Source organism: Elephas maximus, chromosome 18 (assembly GCF_024166365.1).
Source record: "Elephas maximus indicus isolate mEleMax1 chromosome 18, mEleMax1 primary haplotype, whole genome shotgun sequence".
Lineage (NCBI taxonomy): Eukaryota > Metazoa > Chordata > Mammalia > Proboscidea > Elephantidae > Elephas > Elephas maximus.
The window spans coordinates 3,682,297-3,702,376 of NC_064836.1; positions in this window are offsets into that span (position 1 = coordinate 3,682,297).

Here is a 20,080-nt window from a genome sequence, read left to right on the forward strand (position 1 = left end):
ATAGAGACGAACGGAGCTGAATACAGCCAAAAAGAGCCTTAGTGCCGAATCGCACCTAATCGAGCTGAATCAAGCAGATTCGCACCGACTGTCCCCGAATAGCGTCGGAGCGCATCGAATCGAGTTGAGTCACATCGTTTTGCATCAAACAAGGTCAAACTGCTTCATATTGGGTCGAATCCCATCGTATCAGGTCGAATAACCACGAATTGTGTCAAATCTCATAGAATCCGACTGAAGCACGGTGAATAGCATGGAATCGCATCAAATCTCTTTGAATCCCTTCGAATGCCTTCAGATCTGTTCGAATCCAGTCGAAAGCTGCCCAATCACGTCGAATTGAATTGAATTGAATCAAGTAGATTAAAGTAGGGTAGGTTTGGGTGGGGTGCAGCAGGGTTGGGTAGGGTAGAATAGAATAGAGTACGACAGAATAGGAGAGAACAGAACAGAATAGAAAGAATACAACAGAATACAATAGAGTAGAATAGAGTCAAATAGTGCACAACATAGCCGAATTGAGCCAAATGGAGACAAAACGAGGCGAATCGCATCGAATCGCTTTGAATCAGGTCAAATCAAATCGAACCGATTAGAATAGATTAGGGTAGGGAAGGGCAGAATAAAATAGAGGAGAATAGTATAGAACGGAATAGAATGAAGTTGAATGGAGTCCAACAGAGATGGATAGAGACGAAGAGAGCAGAAAAGAGTCGAATAGGGCAGAATAGGGCCGAAATGGCTGAATAGGGCCAAACAAGGCCTAATCGTGCAGAATCCAGCAGAATCAACGCAATTCGAGCCAAGTCGAGCCGAATGGAGCGAAATGGAGCCAAATAGAGCCGATTCGAACCGAATCAAGCTGATTCAAGCCTAATCGCGTGGAAATGCATTGAATCGAATCGGATCAAATAGATTAGAGAAGGGGACGAGAGGGGCGGGGAGGGTAGAATCGAACAGAACAGAACAGTAGAGAATAGAAAGAATAGAATATAGTTCAGTAGGGTAGAGCAGAGAAGAGTCGAGTAGAGTAGAACTGAGTCGAATGGAGTCAAATAGTGCAGGATATAGCTGAAAAGAACCAATTCTAGCCGAATTGAGCCAAGTGGAAACAAAACGAGATGAATCGCTTCGAATTGCTTCGAATTGCGTCCAATCGAATCGATTAGAGTAGGGTAGGGTAGAACAGAATAGAGTAGAATGGTGTAGAATGGAGTAGAATGGAGTCCAATGGAGCTGAATAGAGACAGATAGAGTAGAAAAGAGTGGAATTGAGTCGAATAGGGCCGAATAAGCTGAACCGAGCCAAGTCGAGTTGAAACGAACAGAATCGAGCTGAATCGAAGCGATTCTAGCCAAATCGAGCTGAATCGAGCTGATGTGGCTGCATCGAGCCGATTCACGCAAAACCGCGTCCAACCGCATCAAAATGCTTTGAATCGAATCAAATGGAATAGAATAGGTTAGGGTAGGGTAGTTTCTGATAGGGTAAGCTAGGGTAGAAGAAAGTAGACTACAGTAGAGTAGACAAGAGAAGGCTAGAGTAGTAGCCTAGACTAGTAAGCTGGACTAGTCAGCTAGAACTGGTGGCATAGATCAGTAGCCTAGACAACTAGCCTTGAATAGTACCATTGCCTTGACAAGTACCCTAAGTCATCCGAACTAGTACCCTTGCCTTAACCAGTAGTCTTTAACTAGTCCCTTTGCCTCCAACAGTAGTCTTAACTAGTACCTCGCCTTAACTCGTATGCTTAACTAGTGCCCTTAACTAGTAGCCTTGCCTTAACTAGTAGCCTTAACTAGCATCCTGGCATAAACTAGTAGCCTAAACTACTGACCTTGCCTTAATCAGTACCCCCAACAAGTACCCATGCCTTAACTAGTACCCTGAACTACTATCCTGGCCTTAACTAGTACCCTAGCTTTAACTAGTAGCCTGAACTAGTACCCTTGCGTTAAGTAGTACCCTTGCCCGAACTAATACCCTTATTAAGTACCGCACGGCGCGGTAGAATAGGGTACGGTAGCATGCGGTGGAACAGAGAAAATAGAATAGACCAGCAATGGTCAGGGTAGGTTAGTTTAGTGTAGGGTATGGTAGATAGCATAGGATGGAATAGAGAAAATAGAAAACGAGAATAGAATACAACAGAATAGAAAAGAACAGGCTAGATTAGGATAGGGTAGGTCGGGGTAGGGTTCTGTAGGATAGAATAGTGTAGAATGGAGTCGAATGGTGTGGGATGGAGTCGAACAGAGATGAATAGGGTAGAAAAGGGTTGACTAGAGCGGAATAGCTCCAAACAGGACCAAATAGGGCCGAACCGAGCCGAATCAAGGCAAATCGAGCCGAATCGAGTCGGATCGACCACGTTCGAGCTGAATGGAGCCGAATGGAGCCGAAATGAGCCAAAGAGAGACAAACAAAATGAACCGAGCAAAATCACACCTAATCGCATCGAATCTCGTTTAATTCCATCAAATCCCACCAAAAGCCATCGAAACTCATGGAATCTCACCGAATCCCATCTAATTGTGTCAAATCGGGTCGAATGGTGTCGAATTGAATGGAACCGAATTAAATTGAATAGATTAGAGTAGTGTAGGTTAGGCTGGGATTCAGTAGGTTAGGGCACAGAAGAATAGAATAGAGTAGAACAGAAGAGAATACAAAGAGTAGAATGGAGTAGAGTTGAGTAGAGTAGAATAGTCAGAGTTGAGTAGTGCAGAATAGAGATGAATAGATCCAATTCAAGTCAATTGAGTCGAATGGAGAGGTAACGAGTCAAATCACGATGAATCAAATCGAATTGAATAGATTACAGCAAAATAGAGTAGGGTAGAGTAGAATACTTTAAAATGGAGTAGAACGGTGAGCAATGGAATCGAATGGAGTAGAATAGAGTAGAAAAGAGCCGTAGAGGGCCCAAGAGGGCTGAGTCGAGCTGAAGTGAGGCAAATCGAGACTAATGGAGCCGAATCGAGCCTAATCAAGCCGAATCGACACTATTCGAGCCAAATGGAGCCGAATGGACACGAATCGAAGCAATTCAACCTGACTCTTGTCAAAATTCGTCGAATCGAATTGAATAGATTAGAGTAGGGGAGGTTCGGGTAGGGTAGGGTAGGGTAGACTAGAGTAGAGTAGAATAGAATACAACAGAACAATACAGAATGAATACAGAAAAGAGTAGGCTAGAGTAGAGTAGCGGGGAATAGAGTAGAGTAGAATAGATTCAAACAGAGACAAATAAGGCCAAATCGAGCCGAATCGCGTCGAAATGGGTTGAATCAAATCCAATCAAGTGGATTAGAATACATTAGAGTTGGGTAGCGTAGGGTAGGGTAGAATAGAGTAGAACAGAATAGAAATAATACAACAGAATAGGGGAGTCGACTAGAGTACAACAGACTAGAATAGAGTCGAATAGAGCTGAATAGAGCCAAATGGAGACAAAATGAGAGGAATCGCATCGAATCGATTTGAGTAAATTAGAGTGGTGTAGGTTAGGGTAGAGCAGAACAGAGTAGAATAGCATAGAATGGTGTGGAATGAATAGAATGGAGCGGAATGGAGTTATATAGAGACGAATAGAGCAGAAAAGAGTCGAATAGAGCAGAACAGGGCCGAATAAGGCCGAATCGAGCTGCGTCAAGCTTAATCGCGTCGAATCGCGTTAAATGCGTCAAATCCAATTGAAACGTATAGATTAGACACGGGAAGGGGAGGGTAGAATAGAACAGAATAGAGTAGAATAGAAGAGATTAGAACAAAATAGGGCTAGAATAGAATAGAGTGGAAAAGAGTAGAGTCGAATAGAGCCGAATAGGCCGAGTAGAGACGAATAGAGACGAACGGAGCTGAATACAGCCAAAAAGAGCCTTAGTGCCGAATCGCACCTAATCGAGCTGAATCAAGCAGATTCGCACCGACTGTCCCCGAATAGCGTCGGAGCGCATCGAATCGAGTTGAGTCACATCGTTTTGCATCAAACAAGGTCAAACTGCTTCATATTGGGTCGAATCCCATCGTATCAGGTCGAATAACCTCGAATTGTGTCAAATCTCATAGAATCCTACTAAATCACGGTGAATAGCATGGAATCGCATCAAATCTCTTTGAATCCCTTCGAATGCCTTCAGATCTGTTCGAATCCAGTCGAAAGCTGCCCAATCACGTCGAATTGAATTGAATTGAATCAAGTAGATTAAAGTAGGGTAGGTTTGGGTGGGGTGCAGCAGGGTTGGGTAGGGTAGAATAGAATAGAGTACGACAGAATAGGAGAGAACAGAACAGAATGGAAAGAATACAACAGAATACAATAGAGTAGAATAGAGTCAAATAGTGCACAACATAGCCGAATTGAGCCAAATGGAGACAAAACGAGGCGAATCGCATCGAATCGCTTTGAATCAGGTCAAATCAAATCGAACCGATTAGAATAGATTAGGGTAGGGAAGGGCAGAATAAAATAGAGGAGAATAGTATAGAACGGAATAGAATGAAGTTGAATGGAGTCCAACAGAGATGGATAGAGACGAAGAGAGCAGAAAAGAGTCGAATAGGGCAGAATAGGGCCGAAATGGCTGAATAGGGCCAAACAAGGCCTAATCGTGCAGAATCCAGCAGAATCAACGCAATTCGAGCCAAGTCGAGCCGAATGGAGCGAAATGGAGCCAAATAGAGCCGATTCGAACCGAATCAAGCTGATTCAAGCCTAATCGCGTGGAAATGCATTGAATCGAATCGGATCAAATAGATTAGAGAAGGGGACGAGAGGGGCGGGGAGGGTAGAATCGAACAGAACAGAACAGTAGAGAATAGAAAGAATAGAATATAGTTCAGTAGGGTAGAGCAGAGAAGAGTCGAGTAGAGTAGAACTGAGTCGAATGGAGTCAAATAGTGCAGGATATAGCTGAAAAGAACCAATTCTAGCCGAATTGAGCCAAATGGAAACAAAACGAGATGAATCGCTTCGAATTGCTTCGAATTGCGTCCAATCGAATCGATTAGAGTAGGGTAGGGTAGAACAGAATAGAGTAGAATGGTGTAGAATGGAGTAGAATGGAGTCCAATGGAGTTGAATAGAGACAGATAGAGTAGAAAAGAGTCGAATTGAGTCGAATAGGGCCGAATAAGCTGAAGCGAGCCAAGTCGAGTTGAAACGAACAGAATCGAGCTGAATCGAAGCGATTCTAGCCAAATCGAGCTGAATCGAGCTGATGTGGCTGCATCGAGCCGATTCACGCAAAACCGCGTCCAACCGCATCAAAATGCTTTGAATCGAATCAAATGGAATAGAATAGGTTAGGGTAGGGTAGTTTCTGATAGGGTAAGCTAGGGTAGAAGAAAGTAGACTACAGTAGAGTAGACAAGAGAAGGCTAGAGTAGTAGCCTAGACTAGTAAGCTGGACTAGTCAGCTAGAACTGGTGGCATAGATCAGTAGCCTAGACAACTAGCCTTGAATAGTACCATTGCCTTGACAAGTACCCTAAGTCATCCGAACTAGTACCCTTGCCTTAACCAGTAGTCTTTAACTAGTCCCTTTGCCTCCAACAGTAGTCTTAACTAGTACCTCGCCTTAACTCGTATGCTTAACTAGTGCCCTTAACTAGTAGCCTTGCCTTAACTAGTAGCCTTAACTAGCATCCTGGCATAAACTAGTAGCCTAAACTACTGACCTTGCCTTAATCAGTACCCCCAACAAGTACCCATGCCTTAACTGGTACCCTGAACTACTATCCTGGCCTTAACTAGTACCCCTAACTAGTACCCTAGCTTTAACTAGTAGCCTGAACTAGTACCCTTGCGTTAAGTAGTACCCTTGCCCGAACTAATACCCTTATTAAGTACCGCACGGCGCGGTAGAATAGGGTACGGTAGCATGCGGTGGAACAGAGAAAATAGAATAGACCAGCAATGGTCAGGGTAGGTTAGTTTAGTGTAGGGTATGGTAGATAGCATAGGATGGAATAGAGAAAATAGAAAACGAGAATAGAATACAACAGAATAGAAAAGAACAGGCTAGATTAGGATAGGGTAGGTCGGGGTAGGGTTCTGTAGGATAGAATAGTGTAGAATGGAGTCGAATGGTGTGGAATGGAGTCGAACAGAGATGAATAGGGTAGAAAAGGGTTGACTAGAGCGGAATAGCTCCAAACAGGACCAAATAGGGCCGAACCGAGCCGAATCAAGGCAAATCGAGCCGAATCGAGTCGGATCGACCACGTTCGAGCTGAATGGAGCCGAATGGAGCCGAAATGAGCCAAAGAGAGACAAACAAAATGAACCGAGCAAAATCACACCTAATCGCATCGAATCTCGTTTAATTCCATCAAATCCCACCAAAAGCCATCGAAACTCATGGAATCTCACCGAATCCCATCTAATTGTGTCAAATCGGGTCGAATGGTGTCGAATTGAATGGAACCGAATTAAATTGAATAGATTAGAGTAGTGTAGGTTAGGCTGGGATTCAGTAGGTTAGGGCACAGAAGAATAGAATAGAGTAGAACAGAAGAGAATACAAAGAGTAGAATGGAGTAGAGTAGAGTAGAGTAGAATAGTCAGAGTTGAGTAGTGCAGAATAGAGATGAATAGATCCAATTCAAGTCAATTGAGTCGAATGGAGAGGTAACGAGTCAAATCACGATGAATCAAATCGAATTGAATAGATTACAGCAAAATAGAGTAGGGTAGAGTAGAATACTTTAAAGTGGAGTAGAACGGTGAGCAATGGAATCGAATGGAGTAGAATAGAGTAGAAAAGAGCCATAGAGGGCCCAAGAGGGCTGAGTCGAGCTGAAGTGAGGCAAATCGAGACTAATGGAGCCGAATCGAGCCTAATCAAGCCGAATCGACACTATTCGAGCCAAATGGAGCCGAATGGACACGAATCGAACCAATTCAACCTGACTCTTGTCAAAATTCGTCGAATCGAATTGAATAGATTAGAGTAGGGGAGGTTCGGGTAGGGTAGGGTAGGGTAGACTAGAGTAGAGTAGAATAGAATACAACAGAACAATACAGAATGAATACAGAAAAGAGTAGGCTAGAGTAGAGTAGCGGGGAATAGAGTAGAGTAGAATAGATTCAAACAGAGACAAATAAGGCCAAATCGAGCCGAATCGCGTCGAAATGGGTTGAATCAAATCCAATCAAGTGGATTAGAATACATTAGAGTTGGGTAGCGTAGGGTAGGGTAGAATAGAGTAGAACAGAATAGAAATAATACAATAGAATAGGGGAGTAGACTAGAGTACAACAGACTAGAATAGAGTCGAATAGAGCTGAATAGAGCCAAATGGAGACAAAATGAGAGGAATCGCATCAAATCGATTTGAGTAAATTAGAGTGGTGTAGGTTAGGGTAGAGCAGAATAGAGTAGAATAGCATAGAATGGTGTGGAATGAATAGAATGGAGTGGAATGGAGTTAAATAGAGACGAATAGAGCAGAAAAGAGTCGAATAGAGCAGAACAGGGCCGAATAAGGCCGAATCGAGCTGCGTCAAGCTTAATCGCGTCGAATCGCGTTAAATGCGTCAAATCCAATTGAAACGTATAGATTAGACACGGGAAGGGGAGGGTAGAATAGAACAGAATAGAGTAGAATAGAAGAGATTAGAACAAAATAGGGCTAGAATAGAATAGAGTGGAAAAGAGTAGAGTCGAATAGAGCCGAATAGGCCGAGTAGAGACGAATAGAGACGAACGGAGCTGAATACAGCCAAAAAGAGCCTTAGTGCCGAATCGCACCTAATCGAGCTGAATCAAGCAGATTCGCACCGACTGTCCCCGAATAGCGTCGGATCGCATCGAATCGAGTTGAGTCACATCGTTTTGCATCAAACAAGGTCCAACTGCTTCCTATTGGGTCGAATCCCATCGTATCAGGTCGAATAACCTCGAATTGTGTCAAATCTCATAGAATCCGACTGAATCACGGTGAATAGCATGGAATCGCATCAAATCTCTTTGAATCCCTTCGAATGCCTTCAGATCTGTTCGAATCCAGTCGAAAGCTGCCCAATCACGTCGAATTGAATTGAATTGAATCAAGTAGATTAAAGTAGGGTAGGTTTGGGTGGGGTGCAGCAGGGTTGGGTAGGGTAGAATAGAATAGAGTACGACAGAATAGGAGAGAACAGAACAGAATAGAAAGAATACAACAGAATACAATAGAGTAGAATAGAGTCAAAGAGTGCACAACATAGCCGAATTGAGCCAAATGGAGACAAAACGAGGCGAATCGCATCGAATCGCTTTGAATCAGGTCAAATCAAATCGAACCGATTAGAATAGATTAGGGTAGGGAAGGGCAGAATAAAATAGAGGAGAATAGTATAGGACGGAATAGAATGAAGTTGAATGGAGTCCAACAGAGATGGATAGAGACGAAGAGAGCAGAAAAGAGTCGAATAGGGCAGAATAGGGCCGAAATGGCTGAATAGGGCCAAACAAGGCCTAATCGTGCAGAATCCAGCAGAATCAACGCAATTCGAGCCAAGTCGAGCCGAATGGAGCGAAATGGAGCCAAATAGAGCCGATTCGAACCGAATCAAGCTGATTCAAGCCTAATCGCGTGGAAATGCATTGAATCGAATCGGATCAAATAGATTAGAGAAGGGGACGAGAGGGGCGGGGAGGGTAGAATCGAACAGAACAGAACAGTAGAGAATAGAAAGAATAGAATATAGTTCAGTAGGGTAGAGCAGAGAAGAGTCGAGTAGAGTAGAACTGAGTCGAATGGAGTCAAATAGTGCAGGATATAGCTGAAAAGAACCAATTCTAGCCGAATTGAGCCAAATGGAAACAAAACGAGATGGATCGCTTCGAATTGCTTCGAATTGCGTCCAATCGAATCGATTAGAGTAGGGTAGGGTAGAACAGAATAGAGTAGAATGGTGTAGAATGGAGTAGAATGGAGTCCAATGGAGTTGAATAGAGACAGATAGAGTAGAAAAGAGTCGAATTGAGTCGAATAGGGCCGAATAAGCTGAAGCGAGCCAAGTCGAGTTGAAACGAACAGAATCGAGCTGAATCGAAGCGATTCTAGCCAAATCGAGCTGAATCGAGCTGATGTGGCTGCATCGAGCCGATTCACGCAAAATCGCGTCCAACCGCATCAAAATGCTTTGAATCGAATCAAATGGAATAGAATAGGTTAGGGTAGGGTAGTTTCTGATAGGGTAAGCTAGGGTAGAAGAAAGTAGACTACAGTAGAGTAGACAAGGGAAGGCTAGAGTAGTAGCCTAGACTAGTAAGCTGGACTAGTCAGCTAGAACTGGTGGCATAGATCAGTAGCCTAGACAACTAGCCTTGAATAGTACCATTGCCTTGACAAGTACCCTAAGTCATCCGAACTAGTACCCTTGCCTTAACCAGTAGTCTTTAACTAGTCCCTTTGCCTCCAACAGTAGTCTTAACTAGTACCTCGCCTTAACTCGTATGCTTAACTAGTGCCCTTAACTAGTAGCCTTGCCTTAACTAGTAGCCTTAACTAGCATCCTGGCATAAACTAGTAGCCTAAACTACTGACCTTGCCTTAATCAGTACCCCCAACAAGTACCCATGCCTTAACTAGTACCCTGAACTACTATCCTGGCCTTAACTAGTACCCTAACTAGTACCCTAGCTTTAACTAGTAGCCTGAACTAGTACCCTTGCGTTAAGTAGTACCCTTGCCCGAACTAATACCCTTATTAAGTACCGCACGGCGCGGTAGAATAGGGTACGGTAGCATGCGGTGGAACAGAGAAAATAGAATAGACCAGCAATGGTCAGGGTAGGTTAGTTTAGTGTAGGGTATGGTAGATAGCATAGGATGGAATAGAGAAAATAGAAAACGAGAATAGAATACAACAGAATAGAAAAGAACAGGCTAGATTAGGATAGGGTAGGTCGGGGTAGGGTTCTGTAGGATAGAATAGTGTAGAATGGAGTCGAATGGTGTGGAATGGAGTCGAACAGAGATGAATAGGGTAGAAAAGGGTTGACTAGAGCGGAATAGCTCCAAACAGGACCAAATAGGGCCGAACCGAGCCGAATCAAGGCAAATCGAGCCGAATCGAGTCGGATCGACCACGTTCGAGCTGAATGGAGCCGAATGGAGCCGAAATGAGCCAAAGAGAGACAAACAAAATGAACCGAGCAAAATCACACCTAATCGCATCGAATCTCGTTTAATTCCATCAAATCCCACCAAAAGCCATCGAAACTCATGGAATCTCACCGAATCCCATCTAATTGTGTCAAATCGGGTCGAATGGTGTCGAATTGAATGGAACCGAATTAAATTGAATAGATTAGAGTAGTGTAGGTTAGGCTGGGATTCAGTAGGTTAGGGCACAGAAGAATAGAATAGAGTAGAACAGAAGAGAATACAAAGAGTAGAATGGAGTAGAGTTGAGTAGAGTAGAATAGTCAGAGTTGAGTAGTGCAGAATAGAGATGAATAGATCCAATTCAAGTCAATTGAGTCGAATGGAGAGGTAACGAGTCAAATCACGATGAATCAAATCGAATTGAATAGATTACAGCAAAATAGAGTAGGGTAGAGTAGAATACTTTAAAATGGAGTAGAACGGTGAGCAATGGAATCGAATGGAGTAGAATAGAGTAGAAAAGAGCCGTAGAGGGCCCAAGAGGGCTGAGTCGAGCTGAAGTGAGGCAAATCGAGACTAATGGAGCCGAATCGAGCCTAATCAAGCCGAATCGACACTATTCGAGCCAAATGGAGCCGAATGGACACGAATCGAACCAATTCAACCTGACTCTTGTCAAAATTCGTCGAATCGAATTGAATAGATTAGAGTAGGGGAGGTTCGGGTAGGGTAGGGTAGGGTAGACTAGAGTAGAGTAGAATAGAATACAACAGAACAATACAGAATGAATACAGAAAAGAGTAGGCTAGAGTAGAGTAGCGGGGAATAGAGTAGAGTAGAATAGATTCAAACAGAGACAAATAAGGCCAAATCGAGCCGAATCGCGTCGAAATGGGTTGAATCAAATCCAATCAAGTGGATTAGAATACATTAGAGTTGGGTAGCGTAGGGTAGGGTAGAATAGAGTAGAACAGAATAGAAATAATACAATAGAATAGGGGAGTAGACTAGAGTACAACAGACTAGAATAGAGTCGAATAGAGCTGAATAGAGCCAAATGGAGACAAAATGAGAGGAATCGCATCGAATCGATTTGAGTAAATTAGAGTGGTGTAGGTTAGGGTAGAGCAGAATAGAGTAGAATAGCATAGAATGGTGTGGAATGAATAGAATGGAGTGGAATGGAGTTAAATAGAGACGAATAGAGCAGAAAAGAGTCGAATAGAGCAGAACAGGGCCGAATAAGGCCGAATCGAGCTGCGTCAAGCTTAATCGCGTCGAATCGCGTTAAATGCGTCAAATCCAATTGAAACGTATAGATTAGACACGGGAAGGGGAGGGTAGAATAGAACAGAATAGAGTAGAATAGAAGAGATTAGAACAAAATAGGGCTAGAATAGAATAGAGTGGAAAAGAGTAGAGTCGAATAGAGCCGAATAGGCCGAGTAGAGACGAATAGAGACGAACGGAGCTGAATACAGCCAAAAAGAGCCTTAGTGCCGAATCGCACCTAATCGAGCTGAATCAAGCAGATTCGCACCGACTGTCCCCGAATAGCGTCGGATCGCATCGAATCGAGTTGAGTCACATCGTTTTGCATCAAACAAGGTCAAACTGCTTCCTATTGGGTCGAATCCCATCGTATCAGGTCGAATAACCTCGAATTGTGTCAAATCTCATAGAATCCGACTGAATCACGGTGAATAGCATGGAATCGCATCAAATCTCTTTGAATCCCTTCGAATGCCTTCAGATCTGTTCGAATCCAGTCGAAAGCTGCCCAATCACGTCGAATTGAATTGAATTGAATCAAGTAGATTAAAGTAGGGTAGGTTTGGGTGGGGTGCAGCAGGGTTGGGTAGGGTAGAATAGAATAGAGTACGACAGAATAGGAGAGAACAGAACAGAATAGAAAGAATACAACAGAATACAATAGAGTAGAATAGAGTCAAATAGTGCACAACATAGCCGAATTGAGCCAAATGGAGACAAAACGAGGCGAATCGCATCGAATCGCTTTGAATCAGGTCAAATCAAATCGAACCGATTAGAATAGATTAGGGTAGGGAAGGGCAGAATAAAATAGAGGAGAATAGTATAGAACGGAATAGAATGAAGTTGAATGGAGTCCAACAGAGATGGATAGAGACGAAGAGAGCAGAAAAGAGTCGAATAGGGCAGAATAGGGCCGAAATGGCTGAATAGGGCCAAACAAGGCCTAATCGTGCAGAATCCAGCAGAATCAACGCAATTCGAGCCAAGTCGAGCCGAATGGAGCGAAATGGAGCCAAATAGAGCCGATTCGAACCGAATCAAGCTGATTCAAGCCTAATCGCGTGGAAATGCATTGAATCGAATCGGATCAAATAGATTAGAGAAGGGGACGAGAGGGGCGGGGAGGGTAGAATCGAACAGAACAGAACAGTAGAGAATAGAAAGAATAGAATATAGTTCAGTAGGGTAGAGCAGAGAAGAGTCGAGTAGAGTAGAACTGAGTCGAATGGAGTCAAATAGTGCAGGATATAGCTGAAAAGAACCAATTCTAGCCGAATTGAGCCAAATGGAAACAAAACGAGATGGATCGCTTCGAATTGCTTCGAATTGCGTCCAATCGAATCGATTAGAGTAGGGTAGGGTAGAACAGAATAGAGTAGAATGGTGTAGAATGGAGTAGAATGGAGTCCAATGGAGTTGAATAGAGACAGATAGAGTAGAAAAGAGTCGAATTGAGTCGAATAGGGCCGAATAAGCTGAAGCGAGCCAAGTCGAGTTGAAACGAACAGAATCGAGCTGAATCGAAGCGATTCTAGCCAAATCGAGCTGAATCGAGCTGATGTGGCTGCATCGAGCCGATTCACGCAAAATCGCGTCCAACCGCATCAAAATGCTTTGAATCGAATCAAATGGAATAGAATAGGTTAGGGTAGGGTAGTTTCTGATAGGGTAAGCTAGGGTAGAAGAAAGTAGACTACAGTAGAGTAGACAAGGGAAGGCTAGAGTAGTAGCCTAGACTAGTAAGCTGGACTAGTCAGCTAGAACTGGTGGCATAGATCAGTAGCCTAGACAACTAGCCTTGAATAGTACCATTGCCTTGACAAGTACCCTAAGTCATCCGAACTAGTACCCTTGCCTTAACCAGTAGTCTTTAACTAGTCCCTTTGCCTCCAACAGTAGTCTTAACTAGTACCTCGCCTTAACTCGTATGCTTAACTAGTGCCCTTAACTAGTAGCCTTGCCTTAACTAGTAGCCTTAACTAGCATCCTGGCATAAACTAGTAGCCTAAACTACTGACCTTGCCTTAATCAGTACCCCCAACAAGTACCCATGCCTTAACTAGTACCCTGAACTACTATCCTGGCCTTAACTAGTACCCTAACTAGTACCCTAGCTTTAACTAGTAGCCTGAACTAGTACCCTTGCGTTAAGTAGTACCCTTGCCCGAACTAATACCCTTATTAAGTACCGCACGGCGCGGTAGAATAGGGTACGGTAGCATGCGGTGGAACAGAGAAAATAGAATAGACCAGCAATGGTCAGGGTAGGTTAGTTTAGTGTAGGGTATGGTAGATAGCATAGGATGGAATAGAGAAAATAGAAAACGAGAATAGAATACAACAGAATAGAAAAGAACAGGCTAGATTAGGATAGGGTAGGTCGGGGTAGGGTTCTGTAGGATAGAATAGTGTAGAATGGAGTCGAATGGTGTGGAATGGAGTCGAACAGAGATGAATAGGGTAGAAAAGGGTTGACTAGAGCGGAATAGCTCCAAACAGGACCAAATAGGGCCGAACCGAGCCGAATCAAGGCAAATCGAGCCGAATCGAGTCGGATCGACCACGTTCGAGCTGAATGGAGCCGAATGGAGCCGAAATGAGCCAAAGAGAGACAAACAAAATGAACCGAGCAAAATCACACCTAATCGCATCGAATCTCGTTTAATTCCATCAAATCCCACCAAAAGCCATCGAAACTCATGGAATCTCACCGAATCCCATCTAATTGTGTCAAATCGGGTCGAATGGTGTCGAATTGAATGGAACCGAATTAAATTGAATAGATTAGAGTAGTGTAGGTTAGGCTGGGATTCAGTAGGTTAGGGCACAGAAGAATAGAATAGAGTAGAACAGAAGAGAATACAAAGAGTAGAATGGAGTAGAGTTGAGTAGAGTAGAATAGTCAGAGTTGAGTAGTGCAGAATAGAGATGAATAGATCCAATTCAAGTCAATTGAGTCGAATGGAGAGGTAACGAGTCAAATCACGATGAATCAAATCGAATTGAATAGATTACAGCAAAATAGAGTAGGGTAGAGTAGAATACTTTAAAATGGAGTAGAACGGTGAGCAATGGAATCGAATGGAGTAGAATAGAGTAGAAAAGAGCCGTAGAGGGCCCAAGAGGGCTGAGTCGAGCTGAAGTGAGGCAAATCGAGACTAATGGAGCCGAATCGAGCCTAATCAAGCCGAATCGACACTATTCGAGCCAAATGGAGCCGAATGGACACGAATCGAACCAATTCAACCTGACTCTTGTCAAAATTCGTCGAATCGAATTGAATAGATTAGAGTAGGGGAGGTTCGGGTAGGGTAGGGTAGGGTAGACTAGAGTAGAGTAGAATAGAATACAACAGAACAATACAGAATGAATACAGAAAAGAGTAGGCTAGAGTAGAGTAGCGGGGAATAGAGTAGAGTAGAATAGATTCAAACAGAGACAAATAAGGCCAAATCGAGCCGAATCGCGTCGAAATGGGTTGAATCAAATCCAATCAAGTGGATTAGAATACATTAGAGTTGGGTAGCGTAGGGTAGGGTAGAATAGAGTAGAACAGAATAGAAATAATACAATAGAATAGGGGAGTAGACTAGAGTACAACAGACTAGAATAGAGTCGAATAGAGCTGAATAGAGCCAAATGGAGACAAAATGAGAGGAATCGCATCGAATCGATTTGAGTAAATTAGAGTGGTGTAGGTTAGGGTAGAGCAGAATAGAGTAGAATAGCATAGAATGGTGTGGAATGAATAGAATGGAGTGGAATGGAGTTAAATAGAGACGAATAGAGCAGAAAAGAGTCGAATAGAGCAGAACAGGGCCGAATAAGGCCGAATCGAGCTGCGTCAAGCTTAATCGCGTCGAATCGCGTTAAATGCGTCAAATCCAATTGAAACGTATAGATTAGACACGGGAAGGGGAGGGTAGAATAGAACAGAATAGAGTAGAATAGAAGAGATTAGAACAAAATAGGGCTAGAATAGAATAGAGTGGAAAAGAGTAGAGTCGAATAGAGCCGAATAGGCCGAGTAGAGACGAATAGAGACGAACGGAGCTGAATACAGCCAAAAAGAGCCTTAGTGCCGAATCGCACCTAATCGAGCTGAATCAAGCAGATTCGCACCGACTGTCCCCGAATAGCGTCGGATCGCATCGAATCGAGTTGAGTCACATCGTTTTGCATCAAACAAGGTCAAACTGCTTCCTATTGGGTCGAATCCCATCGTATCAGGTCGAATAACCTCGAATTGTGTCAAATCTCATAGAATCCGACTGAATCACGGTGAATAGCATGGAATCGCATCAAATCTCTTTGAATCCCTTCGAATGCCTTCAGATCTGTTCGAATCCAGTCGAAAGCTGCGCAATCACGTCGAATTGAATTGAATTGAATCAAGTAGATTAAAGTAGGGTAGGTTTGGGTGGGGTGCAGCAGGGGTGGGTAGGGTAGAATAGAATAGAGTACGACAGAATAGGAGAGAACAGAACAGAATAGAAAGAATACAACAGAATACAATAGAGTAGAATAGAGTCAAAGAGTGCACAACATAGCCGAATTGAGCCAAATGGAGACAAAACGAGGCGAATCGCATCGAATCGCTTTGAATCAGGTCAAATCAAATCGAACCGATTAGAATAGATTAGGGTAGGGAAGGGCAGAATAAAATAGAGGAGAATAGTATAGAACGGAATAGAATGAAGTTGAATGGAGTCCAACAGAGATGGATAGAGACGAAGAGAGCAGAAAAGAGTCGAATAGGGCAGAATAGGGCCGAAATGGCTGAATAGGGCCAAACAAGGCCTAATCGTGCAGAATCCAGCAGAATCAACGCAATTCGAGCCAAGTCGAGCCGAATGGAGCGAAATGGAGCCAAATAGAGCCGATTCGAACCGAATCAAGCTGATTCAAGCCTAATCGCGTGGAAATGCATTGAATCGAATCGGATCAAATAGATTAGAGAAGGGGACGAGAGGGGCGGGGAGGGTAGAATCGAACAGAACAGAACAGTAGAGAATAGAAAGAATAGAATATAGTTCAGTAGGGTAGAGCAGAGAAGAGTCGAGTAGAGTAGAACTGAGTCGAATGGAGTCAAATAGTGCAGGATATAGCTGAAAAGAACCAATTCTAGCCGAATTGAGCCAAATGGAAACAAAACGAGATGAATCGCTTCGAATTGCTTCGAATTGCGTCCAATCGAATCGATTAGAGTAGGGTAGGGTAGAACAGAATAGAGTAGAATGGTGTAGAATGGAGTAGAATGGAGTCCAATGGAGTTGAATAGAGACAGATAGAGTAGAAAAGAGTCGAATTGAGTCGAATAGGGCCGAATAAGCTGAAGCGAGCCAAGTCGAGTTGAAACGAACAGAATCGAGCTGAATCGAAGCGATTCTAGCCAAATCGAGCTGAATCGAGCTGATGTGGCTGCATCGAGCCGATTCACGCAAAATCGCGTCCAACCGCATCAAAATGCTTTGAATCGAATCAAATGGAATAGAATAGGTTAGGGTAGGGTAGTTTCTGATAGGGTAAGCTAGGGTAGAAGAAAGTAGACTACAGTAGAGTAGACAAGAGAAGGCTAGAGTAGTAGCCTAGACTAGTAAGCTGGACTAGTCAGCTAGAACTGGTGGCATAGATCAGTAGCCTAGACAACTAGCCTTGAATAGTACCATTGCCTTGACAAGTACCCTAAGTCATCCGAACTAGTACCCTTGCCTTAACCAGTAGTCTTTAACTAGTCCCTTTGCCTCCAACAGTAGTCTTAACTAGTACCTCGCCTTAACTCGTATGCTTAACTAGTGCCCTTAACTAGTAGCCTTGCCTTAACTAGTAGCCTTAACTAGCATCCTGGCATAAACTAGTAGCCTAAACTACTGACCTTGCCTTAATCAGTACCCCCAACAAGTACCCATGCCTTAACTAGTACCCTGAACTACTATCCTGGCCTTAACTAGTACCCTAACTAGTACCCTAGCTTTAACTAGTAGCCTGAACTAGTACCCTTGCGTTAAGTAGTACCCTTGCCCGAACTAATACCCTTATTAAGTACCGCACGGCGCGGTAGAATAGGGTACGGTAGCATGCGGTGGAACAGAGAAAATAGAATAGACCAGCAATGGTCAGGGTAGGTTAGTTTAGTGTAGGGTATGGTAGATAGCATAGGATGGAATAGAGAAAATAGAAAACGAGAATAGAATACAACAGAATAGAAAAGAACAGGCTAGATTAGGATAGGGTAGGTCGGGGTAGGGTTCTGTAGGATAGAATAGTGTAGAATGGAGTCGAATGGTGTGGAATGGAGTCGAACAGAGATGAATAGGGTAGAAAAGGGTTGACTAGAGCGGAATAGCTCCAAACAGGACCAAATAGGGCCGAACCGAGCCGAATCAAGGCAAATCGAGCCGAATCGAGTCGGATCGACCACGTTCGAGCTGAATGGAGCCGAATGGAGCCGAAATGAGCCAAAGAGAGACAAACAAAATGAACCGAGCAAAATCACACCTAATCGCATCGAATCTCGTTTAATTCCATCAAATCCCACCAAAAGCCATCGAAACTCATGGAATCTCACCGAATCCCATCTAATTGTGTCAAATCGGGTCGAATGGTGTCGAATTGAATGGAACCGAATTAAATTGAATAGATTAGAGTAGTGTAGGTTAGGCTGGGATTCAGTAGGTTAGGGCACAGAAGAATAGAATAGAGTAGAACAGAAGAGAATACAAAGAGTAGAATGGAGTAGAGTTGAGTAGAGTAGAATAGTCAGAGTTGAGTAGTGCAGAATAGAGATGAATAGATCCAATTCAAGTCAATTGAGTCGAATGGAGAGGTAACGAGTCAAATCACGATGAATCAAATCGAATTGAATAGATTACAGCAAAATAGAGTAGGGTAGAGTAGAATACTTTAAAATGGAGTAGAACGGTGAGCAATGGAATCGAATGGAGTAGAATAGAGTAGAAAAGAGCCGTAGAGGGCCCAAGAGGGCTGAGTCGAGCTGAAGTGAGGCAAATCGAGACTAATGGAGCCGAATCGAGCCTAATCAAGCCGAATCGACACTATTCGAGCCAAATGGAGCCGAATGGACACGAATCGAACCAATTCAACCTGACTCTTGTCAAAATTCGTCGAATCGAATTGAATAGATTAGAGTAGGGGAGGTTCGGGTAGGGTAGGGTAGGGTAGACTAGAGTAGAGTAGAATAGAATACAACAGAACAATACAGAATGAATACAGAAAAGAGTAGGCTAGAGTAGAGTAGCGGGGAATAGAGTAGAATAGATTCAAACAGAGACAAATAAGGCCAAATCGAGCCGAATCGCGTCGAAATGGGTTGAATCAAATCCAATCAAGTGGATTAGAATACATTAGAGTTGGGTAGCGTAGGGTAGGGTAGAATAGAGTAGAACAGAATAGAAATAATACAATAGAATAGGGGAGTAGACTAGAGTACAACAGACTAGAATAGAGTCGAATAGAGCTGAATAGAGCCAAATGGAGACAAAATGAGAGGAATCGCATCGAATCGATTTGAGTAAATTAGAGTGGTGTAGGTTAGGGTAGAGCAGAATAGAGTAGAATAGCATAGAATGGTGTGGAATGAATAGAATGGAGTGGAATGGAGTTAAATAGAGACGAATAGAGCAGAAGAGAGTCGAATAGAGCAGAACAGGGCCGAATAAGGCCGAATCGAGCTGCGTCAAGCTTAATCGCGTCGAATCGCGTTAAATGCGTCAAATCCAATTGAAACGTATAGATTAGACACGGGAAGGGGAGGGTAGAATAGAACAGAATAGAGTAGAATAGAAGAGATTAGAACAAAATAGGGCTAGAATAGAATAGAGTGGAAAAGAGTAGAGTCGAATAGAGCCGAATAGGCCGAGTAGAGACGAATAGAGACGAACGGAGCTGAATACAGCCAAAAAGAGCCTTAGTGCCGAATCGCACCTAATCGAGCTGAATCAAGCAGATTCGCACCGACTGTCCCCGAATAGCGTCGGATCGCATCGAATCGAGTTGAGTCACATCGTTTTGCATCAAACAAGGTCAAACTGCTTCATATTGGGTCGAATCCCATCGTATCAGGTCGAATAACCTCGAATTGTGTCAAATCTCATAGAATCCGACTGAATCACGGTGAATAGCATGGAATCGCATCAAATCTCTTTGAATCCCTTCGAATGCCTTCAGATCTGTTCGAATCCAGTCGAAAGCTGCCCAATCACGTCGAATTGAATTGAATTGAATCAAGTAGATTAAAGTAGGGTAGGTTTGGGTGGGGTGCAGCAGGGTTGGGTAGGGTAGAATAGAATAGAGTACGACAGAATAGGAGAGAACAGAACAGAATAGAAAGAATACAACAGAATACAATAGAGTAGAATAGAGTCAAAGAGTGCACAACATAGCCGAATTGAGCCAAATGGAGACAAAACGAGGCGAATCGCATCGAATCGCTTTGAATCAGGTCAAATCAAATCGAACCGATTAGAATAGATTAGGGTAGGGAAGGGCAGAATAAAATAGAGGAGAATAGTATAGAACGGAATAGAATGAAGTTGAATGGAGTCCAACAGAGATGGATAGAGACGAAGAGAGCAGAAAAGAGTCGAATAGGGCAGAATAGGGCCGAAATGGCTGAATAGGGCCAAACAAGGCCTAATCGTGCAGAATCCAGCAGAATCAACGCAATTCGAGCCAAGTCGA